Raw genomic sequence first — 19,506 nt, 5'->3', positions numbered from 1 at the left:
GGGCATAACCAACAGGAGAAACAAGAATCTGGACCTCCCAGGTCCAGGATATACAGATATAAGATTAGGGACCAAGAAGAGACAGAAGGCTAAAAAAAAAAAAGAGCTTTCATTACTGATTTTGCATAATACAAAACATTATAAATGTGGGAATAGATGGACAGACAGTACTTTAATCAAGGGCAGCCAAATATCTCTCTCTTGGAGTTCTTTGGACCCTGCAGATGTTTGTAGATATGCACTTCAGCTCCCTCTCTGTTGTGGCATGCCAACCAGCTGTTTAGACAGAGACAGCCAAGTTTCCTAGATTTTAGCCAATGTACTTATAACTCTATTTTACTAACTTTCAGCTGGAAACCTTAGGGGAATGTATTGTTATGTTTACAAGACTGAAAGGGTCCTTAGAGGTCATCCTATCAGAAGTCTTCATTTTCCACATGAGGAAACTGAGACCTAGAGAGTTTAATGTCACTCACCCAAGGTCATGTAAGTAGTAAGTGGCACCAATAGGATTTGAATCCAGGTCTTTCAGACTCAAGGTTCAACATGCTATCAAACATACTGAGCTGCTCTTTTTTTTTTTTCGTTTTTGAGGGCAATTGGGGTTAAGTAACTTGCCCAAGGTTACACGGCTAGTTATTTTGTGTGGGTGTTAAGTGTCTGAGGCCGGAACCGAACTTGGGTCCTCCTGACTCCGGGGCCGGTGCTTTACTCACTGCGCCACCTAGCCACCCCCTGAGCTGCTCTTCTAAGGATGTCACAGATACATGCTATTTGCTGGTACTTCTGATGAAATTAGAGAACCGATTCTTTCCTGCTCCTAGGCTTTCCCATCTCTGATGCGGTAAAATTATAAATGGCTGCACTTATTAAGGATGGGCTTTTTGCTAGTGGTGATGGCTGAGAGGGTCACAAGGGGAGGAGATTACCACTGGTGTTGAATGTTGAAAGGTGAAAAAGCTTGAGAGCCACTGATCAAAATGGTTCACAATGAAAGTTGGAACCTGATCATTTCTGAAAGACGTATGACAAAGATACTCTCCTTAATCCCTTCTCAATGACATCAAAGTTCTGACTTGTGGGGAGGTGGGGATGAGTGTTTGTTCCTAAAGAAAATGAGGGAAGCAGGCAGGTTGCACAGTGGAGAGAGCACCTGCCCTGAGTTCAAATCCAGCCTCAGATACTTAACTAGCTATGTGATTCTGGGCAAGTCACTTAATCTCAATTGCCTCCGAAAAAGATAGAAAAGAAAATGAAGGCCCTCAGAGAAGTGGCAGAATTTAAAAGTTTAAAAAAACCTACTGTAATACTTCTCTGCTGTAAGAAATGATGAGCTGGTTGATTTTAGAAAAAACATGGAAAGACTTGAATGAAATAATGAAGAGTGAAGTGAGCAGAATCAAGAGAACATTGTATACAGTAGCAGCAATATGCTAGAAGAATAATTATGAACAATCAAGTTATTCTGAGTACTATGAATATTCCAATCAATTATAAAGACCCATGAAGTAAGATGCTCTCTACATCCACAGAAAGAACTGATAATAGACGTATGCGTAATATGGTTTTATGTCTATTTATATATATGTCCCAAATGGTAGCCTTCTCTCCTGTGGGGTGGGGACACAGTTCTGAATTTAAAATGTAACAAAAACAAATCAATTCAATTCAATTTAAAAAAGAAGAAAACATTTCTTAAATGATCCTGATTTTGACAGGTATTAAAACATCATCTGCCCACCAAGCATTTTTTGAAAGCACTTACTCTATGTCAGCCATTGTATTAGGTACCAAAGATACAAAGACAAAAATTAAACAGTTGTTGACCTCAAGGAGTTTACATTCTTCTGAGGGGTGGAGTGGGCAAAACATAACCACAGATAGGGAAATATAGGATATGTACAAGACAAATACAAAGTGATTGGACAGGGATGGAGCTAATGAATGGAAGAATCAGGAAAGGCTTCTTGGGCAACAAGCTCAGGTCCATCTGTGGCCTCCTGAGTAGTTATGATTTTTGTCTTGCTGCTGGATTTTGGTGACTGGTGGAGAAAGTGAGCTGATAACTTTGCACAGCTCTGCTTCACTTAAATCCAACTCAGGGGCAAGTCATAACATCACCCTCTTGAAGTCATTAGTCCTCTTAGAGAACAAAGGACCACCACCAATTACAACAGCAACAGTTTCTTCACTGGCCAAGAGGTTGAGGGGACTTCAGGGCCTCAGTGGAGAAAGGGGCAGGGGCTGGACAAAACCCAAAGAGGGGAGGGGGCACTCCATGTGTCCCTTCTGTGCAGGAGGTGGGGAGTGCAAGAGTATATAAGATGGCTACGGTTTTGAATCCATTGCTATGGATTCCAAGGAGAACTATGGAGAAATACCAAGTTAGACACAGATGACCCACTTTGGGTCTTTTATTGTGGAGTCTGTTCATGGCCAACAGAACCCTCTAAATACACTGTGAATGTAAATTGTTGCTAAATGTAGACAGTGGTTAGAAAAAAAATTTCCAAATGAGTTTACAAAATTCACTGTAGAAAGTTCACCTAAACAAGAATCTAGAACTGGGAAAGGTCGAGCAAGGAAGAGAAGAAGAGGAAAAGAAGAAAAAGCAAAAGAAATAAATTGATCTTAAAGAACCACAAAGGTTTTTTACTCTTGTGGGGCCTCAATTACAGGAAGGATGAAGTCATCCTTCAGGGAGGCTTTTCTTGTTGTTGAGTCCTTTCATTCATGCTTGACTCTTCGTGACCCCATTTGGGGTTTTCTTGGCAGAGATATTAGAGTGTTTTGCCATTTCCTTCTCCAACTCATTTTACAGATGAGGAACTGAAGGAAAGAGGGTTAAGTGACTTGCCCAGGGTCACACAGCTAGTAAGTGTCTGAAGTGGGATTTGAACTCATGAAGTTTAGTCTTAACTGATTTCCTAGCCCAGTGTTCTGTCCATTGCACTACCTACCTGCTCAGGGAGACTTTACAGATGATATTATTGATGTAATTCAGGTAGTTTCAAAAACAGTGTGTATAGGTTTTCTTGAAATGGAAATTTATTGTTTTATATCGAATCCTCTCACATTCTGTTGTGTAAATGGAAATGTTCTTTTTTTTTCTTTTCTCATTTTGTATTTGTTTAAAATGAATAAAAAATTTACACAAAAAAATGGTCCAGAGGTGGATGATATTGGATAAAAAAATTATTATATCTATACCTATCTATATCTATATATTTATAATAAAGCTGCAGATTACCCCTGTCCTTGGTATTTTACTGATTTCATGATTCTATAAAAGGCTGTTTGAGTTTTTGTTTTTCGTCTTATCTTGAATGACCAAAATCTGTGAGGAATATAGCATGAAATAGAGATTTAGCTAAATAAAAAATTTTGGTCTTAAAAATGGTTTTTGGAATAAATGGCACTTAAACTGAGCATTGGACAGGAGCTAGAGATCTCCCATAGTTGGCACAAGGCACAGGTCGTGTTAGCCGTGTAAGTGACAGATGATGCTCTAATTTCTTAAACAGCAAACCGAAACAAGAAGACCTCTCACAGGATCCTAATTAGTGCTGTTTCTATAACAGTCACAGAATTGCTCAATAAATTCTGGTAACTTTAGCCAAATGCTGACCTTTACAAGGCTTTCTGGACAAGGTTTGGAACTTGTCCCGTAAGGGAAAAATAGATTGTTTGGGAAAAAAAGATTGTAATGTCTCCTATGCAGCTTGTTCCTTTGGGGTTTTTAGGTTTGTGTAGATAGCCTTTTTATATCACTTTAAAGTTTGCAAAGCACTATGCATGTGTTACCTTGTTAGATCTTTGTAACAGTTCTGTGATGTTGGTGCTGTTACTGATCCTCATTTTGCAGATGAAGAAGCTGAAGCTGAAACTAGAAGTTAAGTGACTTGTCCAGGTTCATATAGCTACTGTCTGAGCCTATATATGAATCGACATCTTCCTGACTCGTAGAACTTCATGAAGTTGCCTTAGACATATGGAGTATAAAAACATCAACAACCCTTTAATACATGCACACACATGTGCACATGTGTGTGTATATGTGTAAAATGACCCAGTCTTTAGCATTGAGATGTACAATTTCAATGCTTTGCTAGGGTCAGATGAGTAATGATTGTTAATCAAAATGGGAGGATTTTCTGGGGATCAAAGTCTGAAAATAGAGGGGATTATCAAATGCTTTTACTATTTGGTATATATCCTCATTTTATTGGTCAGGTAGCAGCTCTGGTAAGAGCGAGGAGTAGAATTCACATCTCCTCTAGTCAGCCAAGTACTGTATGAACTGTAGAAAATAAAGAAAATGTAAAAAACAGATCCCTGGCCTCAAGGAGCTTACAATCTAGTCAAGAAAGATTGATGAAAATGATAATGCTAAATAATTGAACAAAGTATATGTATAGAATTGTCAAAAGACTTAAACAGACTAAGTACTGTAGGTATTCCATATGTGTGAACAAAATTGTCTTTGTGTTAAGTCTTTCCCAGTCCCCTCATCCTGTCTATATCTTGTTTGTAACTAATTTTTTGCATGTTGTCTCCCCTATTTTACTGTGAGCTCCTCAAGAATAGGGACAGTTTGTCTTTTGCCTTTCTTTACATCCCCATCATTTAACAAAGTGCCTGGAACATAGTAGGTACTTAATAAATGCTATTCAACTGAATGATCAAGGTAGGTTGGTATAATGGATAGAATACTGGATTTGTAGTCAGCAAGACCTAGGTTCCAATCTCATCTTAGGCACTCAGTAGCTTTATGACCCTGAACAATTCACTTTATGTATGTATTTCAGCCTTAGTTTTCTCATCTGTAAAATGGTAATAATAAAAATAATTGTGGTACATTCTTAGCAGGGTAGCTTTAAGGCTCACATAGGTCATGTAGTTAAGGCATTTCATAAAACTTAAGGTACTACATAAATAGCATGTTATTTTTAAAAGAAAGGGGGGAGGCCAGGTAGCGCAGTGAGTAAGAGCACTGACCCCAGAGTTGGGATGACCTAGGATCGAATCCGGGCTCAGATACTTAGCACCACACCCAGAAATAACTGACCATGTAACCTTGAGCAAGTTACTTAACCCCCATTGCTTTAAAAAAAAAAGAGAGAAATAGCCTCAGACACTTAACACATACTAGCCATGTGACCTTGGGCAAGTCACTTAGCCCTAATTGCCCTGCTTTTCCTCCTTCAAAAAGTAAAAGAAAGAAAGAAAAAGAATGGTGTAATGAATAGAGAGTCAAACTTGGAGTCAGAAAGACCTGGGTTCAAGTCCCATATCAGACATTACTGATTTGTGACTGAATAAATATCATTTAGCCACTTGGTGCTTCCAGACAACTCTAAGACTATTGAGTTCCTACTCTAATAAAATCTCAGTAGCCCTGTAAATTAGGTAGAGTGGTAGTATTACTGTCCCAAATTTGCAAATAAGAAAATTGAAGCTCAGAAAAATTCAAACTGCTTTACCAGTGTAACACAGCTTCAAGTGTGAGTTTTGGAACCAGGCCTGAAATTAAGGGCACACTCCCTGACGTCTAGGAGCTTATGGTCTGTTTAGGGACACAAGATTGAGACATGAAGCAATTAGAGATCAGTTAAGTAATGAGAATATATGCCATAGGGCTTCATGAAGGGAGTTTGAGCTGGAGGAGGCAGGCTTCATGGAGGAGGCCAGAATTGAGTTGGGTCTTGAAGGCTTTGTTGGATTAAGATAGATCAAAAAGAGGTAAGATATCATTCCTGTTGAGGAGAACAGAATGAAAAAAGACTTGGAAACAGAAACTTGAAAGGCAATATAACTAGGAAATTAGTAAGTTTACTTGAATTTAAATGTTACAGAGAAGAGATAAAGAGTGAGACATTACATCATTGTACAAGAGTTCTTAGCATGGGGTCTAGGAACTTAAATGTTTTAATAATAATTTCAATATAATTGTTTTCCTTTGTAAGCCTGTGTTTTTATTTTATGCATTTAAAAACATTCTTCTGAAAAGGGGTCCATAGACTTCATTGGACATGACACCAAAGAAGGTTAAATAGTCCTGTTACAAAGGGACTTGAAAGCCAGATAGAGAGTCTGAAATTGATTAAGATTATTATTCAGTAAGAAATGATGAAGAGGAATTCCAAGAAATGTGGGAAGATTGGTATGAGCTGACATAGAGCAAAGTAAGAAGAACCAAGAGAACAGTAACTACAACAATATAAATGAGTAAGAAATGCAATGGAAGGGGCGGCTCAGTGAGTAAGAGCACCAGCCCCAGTGTTGGGATGACCTGGGGATCAAATCCGGGCTCAGACACTTAGCACCCACCCAGAAACACCTGGCCGTGTAACCTTGAGCAAGTTACTTAACCCCGATTGCTTTAAAAAAGAAAAAAATTAAAAAAAAAAGAAAAAGAAATGCAATGGAAGCCAAACTCTGAGTACCTGAAAAACCAGTGAGGGTTCTAGAGATCAATAATGATATATATGTACTTCCTCATGAATGGAGAGTGAAAGGGGAAGAGGGTGGAAAGGGATAACCCACTAGATCCAAATATTATATACAGTGTCAGATATAATCATTATATTTGATATTCTTGTTTATTTTTTTCACTTGTCTGTGGGCAGGCATGACCATGATGACAAAAGACATCAATAAAATACACTGAAAATTGATTCTGTATATTTTGGAATGAGGAGGTTGTATGCTATTGGTGGTAATGGTATGCCATACTGATCAGAGACATGAGAGGCAAGAAGGAAAGTGTTGGTAATATTTCTGCATTAAGGAACATATGGAAGGTCTAAACTAGAGTTAGATGTTGGGAATGAAGAAGAATGGGTCAATGGACGAAATGATGACCTGATTCAGTGAAGTGGCACCACTCTGCTCAGAGTTTAATATCGAAGGGTGAGTTGATTTTGTTAGTTAAGACTCTGTACTGCCGGTTGAACCAACAATTTTCTTGTGTGGGAGTTGCTGTAGAGGGCATCTAGGTGGTAAGGAAGACTCAGCAGACAAGTACTATTTGTGTGACCCTGGGTGAGTCCTTTAACCCCATTTTCCTAAGTTCCCCTCATCTGTAAAATCAGAAGGAAATGGCAAACTACATCATTATCTTTTCCAAGAAAACCCCAAAAGGGATCATGAAGAGCTGGACATGCCTGAAAAAATGGCTGAACAACAACAGTTGCTGTAGACAGATCCTACTTTAATCGAAGGATTAAAGAACTAAAGAAACAGAATCAGAGTTATAAAAGCTAGAGCTTTAAAGGATCTCAAAGGTCATCTTGCCCAACCTCTTCAATTTAGAGATATGGAAATTGAGGATTAGAAAGGGAAAGCAAATTGCCTAAGATCACCCAAGGATAAATAACATCCTGTATTAACAAGATAAGTCAGTGAAAAGTTAACTGAATCACAGGAATTGCCCATTAAGTGAGAAATTTCACTAGATTGCCCATCCCAGATTTCTTTGAGAGGCACTAAAAGAAAAATTCCTTTGAGCACACTATGGAAAAGGTACACCTGATGATTCAATTCACTTTAAGAAGCATTGACTTGAGTGTGTCTCATGTGTCATCGTCTATTTTTAGTGATGTAAATATAAAGACAAAACTAACACAGTCTCTGCCTTCTAGGAACTTACCATTATACATTATACTTTAGTTCAGTGACAAGAGTTCCTTGGAATAAATTGTATTATCATGTAATAGTATTTGTACCATATTGTTTATTTTATTATCATTTTAAATGACAATTTTTTTTTAAAGAAAGAGGAATGCATGTCACGTTTACTGATGTCTGAAGTCATTGGAGACCTGAGTTCAAATCTGGTCTCAGACATTTACTAACTGTATGACCCTGGGTAAGTCATTTAACCCTTGTTTTCCTCCATTTCCTTATCTACAAAATGAGAATAATAATAACATCTTCCTTCCAAGGATTGTTATAAGGATCAAATGAGATAATAATTATAAAGTGTTTAGCATAGAGCCTGCCATGTAGTAAGGACTATATACATATTAGCTATTACTATTGTTAAGTCTTAGAGTAAGCTATTGAATTAGTCAGTCAACAAGAATTTTAAAGGACCTACTATCTGTCAGGCACTGTGCTTAATGCTGGGGATACAAAGAGAGTCAGAAGACAATCCAGGCTCTGAAGGAGCTCAATGTCTAATAGAGAAGGTTAGGTACATTTCAGGGAGGGGAGATAAGAAGAAGCCTTTGAAGATGTATACAGGTATTTTAATCTTCAGAATTTGCCCCAGTAGTCCTGAGAGCTTCATAAAGCTTCATATCTGACTAATATTTGCAAGGCAATCACTGCCACTGATTTCCTGTTTTCTGGCAATTTTGAAAATGAGACCAAAACTCCCCCAATAATACTTTAAAACACTCTGTTGTCTTAAGGGGCAAGTCTGTAATGTAACTGAGAGTCTTTTTAAAATAAAATTTCCAGTAGCCTGAAGTCACAATTTATAAACACCCCGGCATTTGCCAGAAAAAGCAAAATGAAACACAAATTGTCCATGTTTTTGCTGGCCGGGAACAGAAGGTCTGCCATCTGAGACAAGCTTCTGGGGCACTTCACACAGTGGCAGGGTTGGGGGACGGAGGCTCTATTCCCTTCTCTGTTATCCTGCATAATGCATTTCTTTGTTCTGTAGATTCAGATTTAAAGCTGGCAGAGGTCTTAGAGATTATTCAGCCCAACTCATCTTACAAGACATTGGGACGCAGAGGGTTTATGGGTGTTGCTCACAGCCACATGGCGAGGAAGGAGCAGAGCTAAGAGTCAGACCCAGGTCCCCTGATTTCAAATCCAGGACTTTTCTCACTACTCTTCATTGTTTGCACTTTCATGGGCTACGAGGTAGAAAGCTTTTTAGAAATTGAATCCAATTCCTTCATTCTGATAGGAACAGAAGCTCAGAGAGGTTAAGTGTTTTGCCCTGGGTCATACAGCTAATACATATAAGAGATGGAATTTGAACCCAAGTCTTTCAGATTCCAAGTCCATCGCTTTTCTCACTGTAACATACTGTCTTTTTTGTGACTGAAGAGAGAGATCTGGGATGAATTATAGAGTAGGACAATCTCCAAACTGGTACCTGCCTCCACTTTGTGTATGTATGTGTGTGTATTTGTGTGTATGTCCCCCAAAAGTGTTAGTACAGATCTCTGAGCACTCGGTTACTGGGAAAGCAGGGTCCTTTCTGCTTGACCTTAAATCCTCAACTCACTCCCAGGTGCTCCTCACAGCTGCCAACAGTCTGAGTCAGTGGTTCCCCTAGATTTTGCCCACAGAACTACCTTGAACCAGTGTCTCCTTTTTCAGGGAGTACATGGCTTTTTGGTAAACTCCCTTGTGCCATTCCTGATCTAAAACTTCTTGATCCTTCTTTAAAAGCATTTTCTTCTCCAGGTTTCTTCTCAAAACTGCCCCTGGGTCACTATCCTGGAAGTTCCATTCTCCTCTCCAAGCCTACTGTGGATGTTTTCATTATGTCAGCTAAACACTTGTTAACTATTTTTAGAAACTGCTGTTGGTCTAGTACAGGAGCTGGATAATGAATGACAAGAGCCCTGGTTTGGGACTTAGAGAACCTGACCCTCAGTTTCCTCAGCTGTTACATGAGAGTGTGGACTAGATTATCTCTAAGATACTTAACAACTCTAAATTCTAGGATTCTGAATTATAGGATCACTCATTTTTTGAGACTTCCATCTTTACACTTGTATTTCAGTCTTCAGAATTTGCCCCAGTAGTCCTGAGAGCTTCATAAAGCTTCATATCTGACTAATATTTGCAAGGCAATCACTGCCACTGATTTCCTGTTTTCTAGCAATTCTGAAAATAAGACCAAAACCCCCTAGTAGCACGATACTTCTAATACTCTCAAAGATGCCAAGATCATCCACTGCATCCTGGGCCATCACCAGTTGTCCTGACTTTTGTCTTATCACTGGACTTTGATGAATCTGGAGGAAAGAATGAGATTGATGACTTTGTGAAGTTCTGCCTCACTTACATTCAATTCATGCCTGGGTTAAGACACTACCTCATGATATCATTGGTCCTCTTCGAAAATGAGGGACAAATAACAATTTCTAACACACTATCCTGAGAGTTTCCTGAGCTCCTCAACTGCTGTAATCTCCATCTCCACTCTGTGTCAGCCACTGGAGTGATCATAGTCTACATCTTATCATCATTTGAAAATATTCCATCTCCAATACTATTAGAGAAATTATAAAGAGAACAGGTTTAGAAAAACCTGGGAAGAACCACATGAACTAATTCAGTTAAGTGAGCAGAAACAAGGGAATAGATGATATACTTAAAACAGGGGAGGAGAGAGAGAAGGCAGATTTTTGTTGATAAAAAAATTTAATTTAAAAATTTTTGTCTCCAAAATCATGAACTCTAAAATTTTTTTACTATAAGCTCTTGTTCTACCTTTCTCTCTCCTTTACTCCTCCCAGATATGTTCTTTATCTTCCTTATGACCACCAGATTTTCAGTCCCTCTCTAACTTCCTAGTCATCACCTTTCTCTGGATTCACTTGCCTCCCTACCCAGTCAGCCATTTAAGGGTTATCCTCTTCTCTATCCTTGAATTCCTTTTCTCCTGGACTTTCCCATTATTCCCATAATAACCCTTAGCCCTAGGTAACTTACATAATCCACATAGAGTAAGTGATGAAACTGAGTTGAATGAATCCTCTAAAAATCCATGCTACCTCACCTGAGCCCTCATTTTATTATAGCAATCCTTTTATATAACCCTTATTTATGAATAAATCTATAAATTAAAATTAGATTGGACTGTTTGAGGAAATAAGTAGATTCCCTATCACTGGAGAACTTCAGGAAAAGGTTGAATACTGTTGTGTATATGATAGAAGGTGTTATTTTTCAGGTAAACATTGGATTCCCCTGGGATCCCTTTCCATTTTGAGGTTCTCTAATGCTGTCATTTTTTGATAGAAACTGTTATATATCTTCTTTCTTCAAAGCTTCATTCTTTTCCCACCTCCAGTTCTCATCTTCTCTTCTGAATTCCTTTGGCAAACGAGCTTTATGATTCGGCCCATTTAACGTGTTCTTAGGTGTTCTAAGTAGGTTTTGGTCATTCTTGTGTAACACTGGTGGTTGTAGACATGATCAATGCTGGAATTTGTTTTGCTTGACTATACATATTTGTAATAGAGGTTGATTGTTGCACCCACTTTTGAGGGTGTTATTGGTTGTTTGATCCTCCTGAGATTCATTTCCCTCTTCTCCCTATTCCCCTTTGTCTCTAGGGATTTAATCAGTTATACCCTGTTACGACAATAGTTTCTTTTCTTTTTCTTTTAATCTTGAGGTATCATAATGATCTCTCAGATTCATGTGGTCCCTTCCTTTACTGCTTTATGGAGTTTATATTAGAATTAGATGAAAAATTAGGAGTCTAACCATAATAGCTCAGTGCCCCCAGTTAGGAAAATTCCTAACATTTAGCCATGAGAACAGTCCGAATGTAAATGTATATTTATCTTTAACTTCTAGATTTTTTTATGGCTAATGCAAAAAATTAGGTTATCAGAAATGGTAGGATAAAAATGAATAGAATGTTACAATGTCTCTTAATGGAAAGGAAATTGGGAAGAAAACAGGCATTATCTTGTACTTTTCCTTAGTCCTTGAAACAGTGGATACAATTGGTAATAATTTCAACTTCTCTCTTTCTCTGAGATGCCTATAGGGGCTATTGGCCTTCTTATACCTCTCCCTTCTTTGCCCCAGCCCAGTCCTACATTTTCATTCTCCTTTCATGTATTACCCTTTGTGCTACTGATTCTTTCTCTCCTTCCTTTCTGGCTATCTCTCCAATCCTTTGTCTTTCTCTTGAAGAGCTCAGGAATTTGACTCAATTCTACTTTCTGGCTCAGAAATCTCCAGAGTCTTACATAGTTCCCAGGGCTAAGAGAGAATTTTTATCTTTTTGAACTACAAATCCCAAGATGCCATTCATTTCTCAAAGCTCTATTATACACATACTGTATATCTGATCAATGACCCTACTATTATTCCAGCCCATCCTAAACAAACATAGAAGAATAACAAATACGGTACCAAATTTTATGTTAAGATAGATGGGGAGAATCCAGAGAAAGAACAGAGTTTGAACCCAGATTGAAGCAAATTACCTGTTATTTTTCTTGTCTGGATTTGTTTCCTCTTTCCCATTGTTCATTCCATCTGATATAATCCTTCTTTATAACCTGACAAATGCCTAATGTGAAAGTATTTGCAGATACTATACTTGATTATATGCCGCCATGTGGGGAGAGGGGAGAGGGAGAAAAAATGTGAAACTCAAGGAATTGTGGAAATGAATCTTGTAAACTAAAATTAAACAAATTAATAAAGACAAAAAAAAAGATAGATGGGGAGAACAAACTAAAGACATTAACAGTTATATACATTTCTTAGAACACATGCTAAACAAGGCATATGTTTTGTGGGAAAATGTTCAAGAGAATAAAGGCATCCTGAGTCATCTACAGCAGGGTAATATTAATAAAAAAGAATAAAATGCAATTAACAGAGAGAGCAATACACTAGAGCATGTGCATTTCTCCTATTTTGGTAGCTGAAATCCTATATTATCTTCATATCACATAAGAAAAAAAATCTCTTAGGGGTGGCTACGTGGTTCAGTGAATAGAGCACTGGCCCTGGAGTCAGGAAGACCTGAGTTCAAATCTGGCCTTAGACACTTAACACACACACACACACAAAACTAGCTGTGTGACCTTGGGCAAGTCACTTAACCCCAATTGCCCTACTTTCCCCCCTCCCAAAAGCAAAAAAACAAACAGAAAAAAATCTCCTGTTTTCTGGAAATCTTTACTGGGAAAGAACAATCAGAAAATACAAAGGCTGAGGTCCTAGGGAGGTGATTGGTGGCTGTTCATTTCAGCTTACTAAGTGGAATTACCATTTATTCTGAGGTCTGAATAGAGGACATTTTATAAATCTGAAACAATGCAATCAATCAGATGAGTTGCCATATTCTTTTCTCACCCCAAATCTTGCTGTAGTTTTAGTCAGGGGTAGCCTTGCTCCTTGCTTTCCTTAAACTTAATGTTATCCTGCCTTCTTCTAGGAGTTCATTCTTGTAGCATTTTCAAGGTCAGTGAACTACACCTAGTTCTACAGATTTATTTGGAGTATTCACTAGTGAATGGTCCAGTTTGTAAAGGACTATGAAGCTTGAAACCTCAGTGTTAAGTGGTACTACCATCTGATTGTTTGTAGAACAGATAACCAAGCATGTTCTCTATCACTAGACAGACACTTATAAGTAAATAATTAATCCCCTCTTTCTATCCTTGTCCTCTCCTTTCACCTTTAAAGTCAGCAAGAGCTTCTGCAGAGATAGGGGAACAGGATGAATGGATTAACTAAGAGTTCAAAATGATTGAATATGGTCACAACTGAAAGCCAAGTTCACCCAACTTGTTCATGTGAGTCAATCATTATTCAGGTTAACACAGAACTCTATTATTTCAAACAGGTACGGTATTGTTTTAGGAGAGAAAACCAGTCAGTCAATACACATTTATTAAACATTTACTATGTGCCATATTGACTTGTGTTGAGAGCAGGGAATATACAAAGAGTCAAAAGACAGTCCTTCCCCTCAAGGAGCTTACAATCTAATGGGAGAGACAACAAGCAAACAAAATGTAAAAACAAGTTACATTACAGGATAAAAAAGAAACAATTAAAAAGGGGAAAGCACTTGTATTAAGAAGCTGGAAAAGGCTTCCTGTAGAAGATAGGATTTTGGTTAAGACTTAAAGGAAGCCAAGGAAGCCAGTAGGTAAAGATTAGGAAGCAGAATTATCTAGGCATTGGGGATAGCCAGAGAAAATACCTGGAGTCAAGAGATGGAGTATTTTGTTCACAGAATAACAAGAAGGCTAGTGTCACTGCATTGAAGAGTATCCGGGAGTAAAGTGTAAGAAGACTGGAAGGAGGGGCAAGGGAACAAATTATGAAGGGCATTGAATGTTAAACAAAGAATCTTGTATTTGATCTTGGAGGCAATAGGGAGCCCCTGGAGTTGATTGAGTAGAGGAGTAACATGACAGGAAGTGTGCTATAAGAAAATCACTTTGGTGACTAATGTAGGATGGATTGGACTGGGGAGAGACTTAAGGCAGGCAAACTCACCAACAGACTAATGAAACAGTCCAGGTAGGAGGAGATTTGAGACAGCCCTAGAGTGGTAGCACTGCCAGAGGAGATTAGGGGACATATTCAAGAGATGTTCTGAGAGTAAAATCGACAGACCTTGGCAAAAGATTGAATATAGCTAGGGATGGGGGGTGGGATGGGGAGGGGAGAGAGAGTGAGGAGTTGAGGAGCACACCTAAATTGCAAGCCTAAGAGACTAGGAGGCTGGTGTTACCTTCTACAATAATAGAGAAGGTTGGGGAAGGGGTGTTGGGAGAAAGATAATGAAATGTTGAGTTCGAGATGTCCACTAGACATTTAGTTTAAGATATCTGGAAGGCAAGTAGGGATGTGAGATTGGAGGTCAACTGTGAAGTGGTGGCAGGATAGGTAGATTTGGGAATTATCAGGATAGAAATGGTAATTAAATCCATGGGAGCTGATCACCAAGTGAAGTCATTTAGAGGGAAGAAAAGACCCAGGGCAGAACACAAGGGAATCTACATTTAGAGGAGGTGATATAGTTGAAAATCCAGCAAAGCAAACTAAGAAGGAGTGCTCAGATAGATAGAAGCAGAACCAGAAAAAGATAGTGTCCTGAAAACCTAGAGAAGAGAGTATTGTGGAGCAATGGTGATCAACAATATCAAAAGCTGCAGAGAGGTCAAGGGGAATAAGGATTGAGAAATGGCCACTGGATTTGGCAGTTAAGAGATCATTGGTAACTTTGGAGAGAGCAGTTTTGGTGGAATGGTAAGGTTAGAACCAAATTGTAAGGTACCAATACAATAATAAAGTACCAAAATTCATCCCAAGGACTTAATCCATTTAGAATAGTTTAGAACAGGGCTGGGGAAGCTGTGGCATCAAGGCTTCAAGGTATAAACTTCATGATTATATGAACTGTCTTTTCCCTAGCTCTTTGTGATGCCTAAGGCATTTTGGGGACAGAATGTTAAATAATAATATCCCATTATAATTTAATATTTATATTATCAAAAATAATTTTATGTATATCTAGCTATAGTTTAAAAAAAGCTGATTGTGAGGATATCATCAAGAAAATGAATGATCTGGAAAGAACACAACCTGGTCATGTGACAGGAATGAATGATTACAAATTGACTGTCTGAATTCTGCACTTGTATCCACAAAATGTAAAAAGGTCTTGGTGAAGGGCGTGTTGAATAGGACCTCTATGGAGAACCCATTCAATAATATGGGTAAAAATCACACAAAATGAGAAAGTTTTGGAGGCTGCTTCTCTCTCTCTCTCTCTCTCTGTCTCTCTCCCTCCCTCTCTGTCTCTCTCTCTCTCTGTCTCTCTCTCTCTTTTTTGGGGGGGAGAAGGCAAGACAATTGGGGTTAAGTGACTTACCCAAGGTCACACAGCTAGTAAGCGTGTCAAGAGTATCTGAGGCCAGATTGAACTCAGGTCCTCCTGACTCCAGAGCTGGTGCTCTATTCACTGCACCACCTAGCCACCCCTTGGAGGCTGCTTCTTGTTGTTGAGCCTTCATCCTCAAGGAAGAACAATGACATCAGGAAGGTGATGACTTGACTTGCAAATGAATTGGATTTAAGTAAAGCAGAGCTGAGCAGTCATCAGCCTTACTTTCTCCTCCAGGGTCATGGAAGGAATGCCTAAATAATCAATAAATTGAAAAATATTCATTTGATAAATATCATGACTGTGTATCAGTCATGTGCTAGGTGCATAAAGATAAAAGTGTTCTCAAGAAATTTTTAATATAATGAAGAAGACAACATGTACACACACACACATACAGAATATAAGCAAAATGATTGCAAAGAGTTGTTATTGTTCAGTTGTGTCTGACTCTTTGTGACCCCATTTTTGGGTTTTCTTGATAGAGATATTGGAGTGGTTTGCCATTTCCTTCTCCAGCTCATTTTGCAAATTAGGAAACTGAGGCAAGTGGGGTCAAGTGCCTTGTCCAGAAAGACACTGTTAGTAAGTGTCTGAGGCCAGATTTGAACAAAGATCTTCCTGAAATCCAGGCCTGGCTTTATGGTCACTGTGCCACCTAGCTGCCCTCAATTTCTTTCAAGTAGAGGGCAAAGTTCCTTCTTTGTTTTAGTGGCTGCTAAAGGGAGGTAATGATAAAAATGCTTGGAACAGGACAAGGACCAACTGAGTAAAAGGGTGGTATTCCAGTACATGCTTAAATGAAGAAAGGAAATGAATGTGAGTTTAGGGAAGTGTTGTGTGGTATAGTATGGTATGGTGTGGTTTGGTGTAGCACAATGTGTGTGTGTGTGTGTTTCTAAACTTCGGTTTGAGAAAAATCAGTCAGGACAGTGCAGCAAAAAGACAGTTGATGTTGGAATAGGCAGATTTGGGTGTAAGTTCTGGCTTAGTTGTTTTATTACCTGTATGACCTTGAATAAGTAATTTTCTCCCTCTGAGTCTCATCTATGGTCTTGAGATTATGTGGGTTAATAATACAGACTCTGTATTGCTTCTTGTCATTGTTTATCTCCACTTTTTCATTTGATAATCTGGCATGGAGGTGATAATCCAGGTTCTTCTACTCTTGCCAGGGAGTGTAAATCACTATAAAAATCAGCAGGCCTGCTGTTCTCTTGATGATTTCATCTCTCCTCTAACACTGCCATCACTGTGGTGCAGAGCCTTGTCACTCACACCTGCTGGTTGGTCTCCCTGCTTTAAGTCCAGTTCATCCTTCAATCGGTTATCAGATTAATCTTCCTAATATGCAGATCTAACCATGCCACTCTCCCCTCCCCCATTCATTAAATTCCATTGACTCCCTATGACTTCTAGGATCCAATATAAAATCTTCTGGCATTCAAAGTCCTTCATATCCAGGCTCCCTCCAACCTTTCTAGTATTCTCACCCCTTATTCCCCATAGTGTACTCTGCATTCCAGTGACACTGGCCTCCTTGCTGTTCCTCAAATATAATATGCCATCTCCTCCAACCCCTTCATTTTAAAGATGAGAAAATGAGGCCCATTGAGGTTAAATGACTTGTCTGAGCTAGCAAATGTTGGAAGGTAGGATTTGAACCTACATAGTCTTACTCCAAGTGCAGTATTCTTTTTCATTGTACAATGCTTCCTCTTAAGCCTCAGATATTCCCATTCAAGTATTAACCAAACCCAACTCTGTTTAGCATCTGAGATTAGATGAAATGAATGAATAAATAAATGAACAGAAAAGACTATATTAAGTACTTACTGTATACCAAACACTGTGCTAAGCATTAGATAAACCAGAAAGTCCTTTAAACTCAGGAAGTTAGAGGAGCTTAAAATGGGGCTAGGGAGTATGGATATAGTATGCCATCCTAGCGGGCTAATTTGTAAATACCTAGTCTGGTTCCAGACAAAATGAGGGAAAAGCTTCCTTGTCAGAGCCCAGGATCCCAGGCCAGAATCTAAGTTTTGATGGGAATGACACAAGTAGGATGGACAAATACAGGTGACAGTTTAGAAAGGACTGGTAAGTGGTGCCTAGGTCCAGGTGATAGGGCTGCTGACCAGCCTCCTTTTTGGCACAGTTATGGAAAAGGAGCAACAGCAGGCAGTGCTAGGAGTAGACTAAGAATAACAAAGATAAGATAAGATCCTTGCTACTTTACAGATTTGTACAGCTTGTTCAGTTTCCATTATACAGACAGATGCCTATGTACTTCCCATCCTAACAAGCTAATAATCTTGTTTGTCCATTCTCATTTATATATTGCATGTAACTTTTTTTTTTAAATAAAAAGGTAAGTCCGGGGAGGCTAGGTGGTGCAGTGAGTAGAGCACTGGCCCTGGAGTCAGGAGAACCTGAGTTCAAATGCGGCCTCAGATGCTTAACACAAAACTAGCCGTGTGACCTTGGGCAAGTCATTAACTCCAATTGTTCTACCTTCCCCTCTTCAAAAAGCAAAAAGCAAGATGTTAAACAAAGAAACAAACAAATAAATAAATGAGGTTAAGTCCATTTGTCTGCTTTAGAAATAACTAAAAGTGGCACAGGGCAGCTAGGTGCTGTAGTACCAAGATAGACCTGGAATCAGGAAGACTCATCTTCTTGAATTCAAATCTGGCCTCAGATGCTTACTAGGTATGTGACCCTGGGCAAGCCACTTAACCCTGTTTGCCTCAATTTCCTCATCTGTAAAATGAGGTGGAGAAGGCAATGACAAATTCACTCCAGTGTCTTTGCCAAGAAAACCCCAAATGGATTTACAAAGAGTAGAACACGACTAAAACAACTGAACAGGAAAAGATGGCCCGGGAAACATTTCCCAGAGTAAAGGGGTAGGGGTAGGGGCAGTTTCCAAAGAGAATTCTCTTATCTCATTGTCCTTTGAATCTTGTAGTTAGCATACATGTATCTTTTCTTTTAAATGCTAGGTTCCTGTGGCCCCAAGGGCAGCCAGAACTATTACCCAGGGAGCCTCTGCCTAAAGTCCCACTCAGTCTTACCTTCCTCTCACATCATTACTGTAGGGCATCTTTAACACATCCAGAGATTGAGGCAACATGGGTATACATAATAATTGAAAATAATTGCTGGGTGCTCTGGTAACCTACTGTCACCTAGCCCATGGCCCATTATGGAGGTTCTGTGCCTTCTGGGGGTTCCATGGTGTGAGAGCAGCTCATTAGTGATCCCACAAAAGCTATTCTAGACCTTTGCTTGCCGAACATGCCAAGGATTATAACTGACCTGATTTTAAAAGGGCTTCTCATAAAATTCTCCCAACAACCCTGCGAAGCAGATAATGAAAACAAAACAAAATAAAACAAAACCTGGCTTTACAGGTGAGAGAACGAGGTTAAATAATATGTCCAAAATTACGTGACAGAGATGGGACCTGAATTTTCTTTTGAGAGGAGGCCCAGCCTTTGAAAGAGCCCCTGACTTGGAATCAGAAGAGAGCTGTGTGATCATGGGCAAATCACTTAACTCCTCAGAGTCTGTTTCCTCATTTAGAAAATGGCAACAGTATTACTAGTATACCCTCCTCACAGGGGTTGTTGTGAGCAAAGTACTCTTTAAGTTACCATTAAGAGTTTCTCTGGTTTACCCAAATTCTGCAGTTCACACCTAGTATGGGGAATCTTCCAATCCTATGGCCATCGCCTAAGTTCACCCTCTCATTTATTTTCTTTCTTTCTTTCTTTCTTTCTTTCTTTCTTTCTTTCTTTCTTTCTTTCTTTCTTTCTTTCTTTCTTTCTTTCTTTCTTTCTTTCTTTCTTTCTTTCTTTCTTTCTTTCTTT

The sequence above is a fragment of the Petaurus breviceps genome, unplaced genomic scaffold (genome assembly GCF_028583685.1).
Source record: "Petaurus breviceps papuanus isolate PSGF00001 unplaced genomic scaffold, PetGlider_PUasm1.0 91133, whole genome shotgun sequence".
In the NCBI taxonomy this organism is placed as follows: domain Eukaryota; kingdom Metazoa; phylum Chordata; class Mammalia; order Diprotodontia; family Petauridae; genus Petaurus; species Petaurus breviceps.
The sequence above is the reverse complement of the archived record's forward strand: the minus strand, read 5'-3'. Positions refer to the sequence as shown.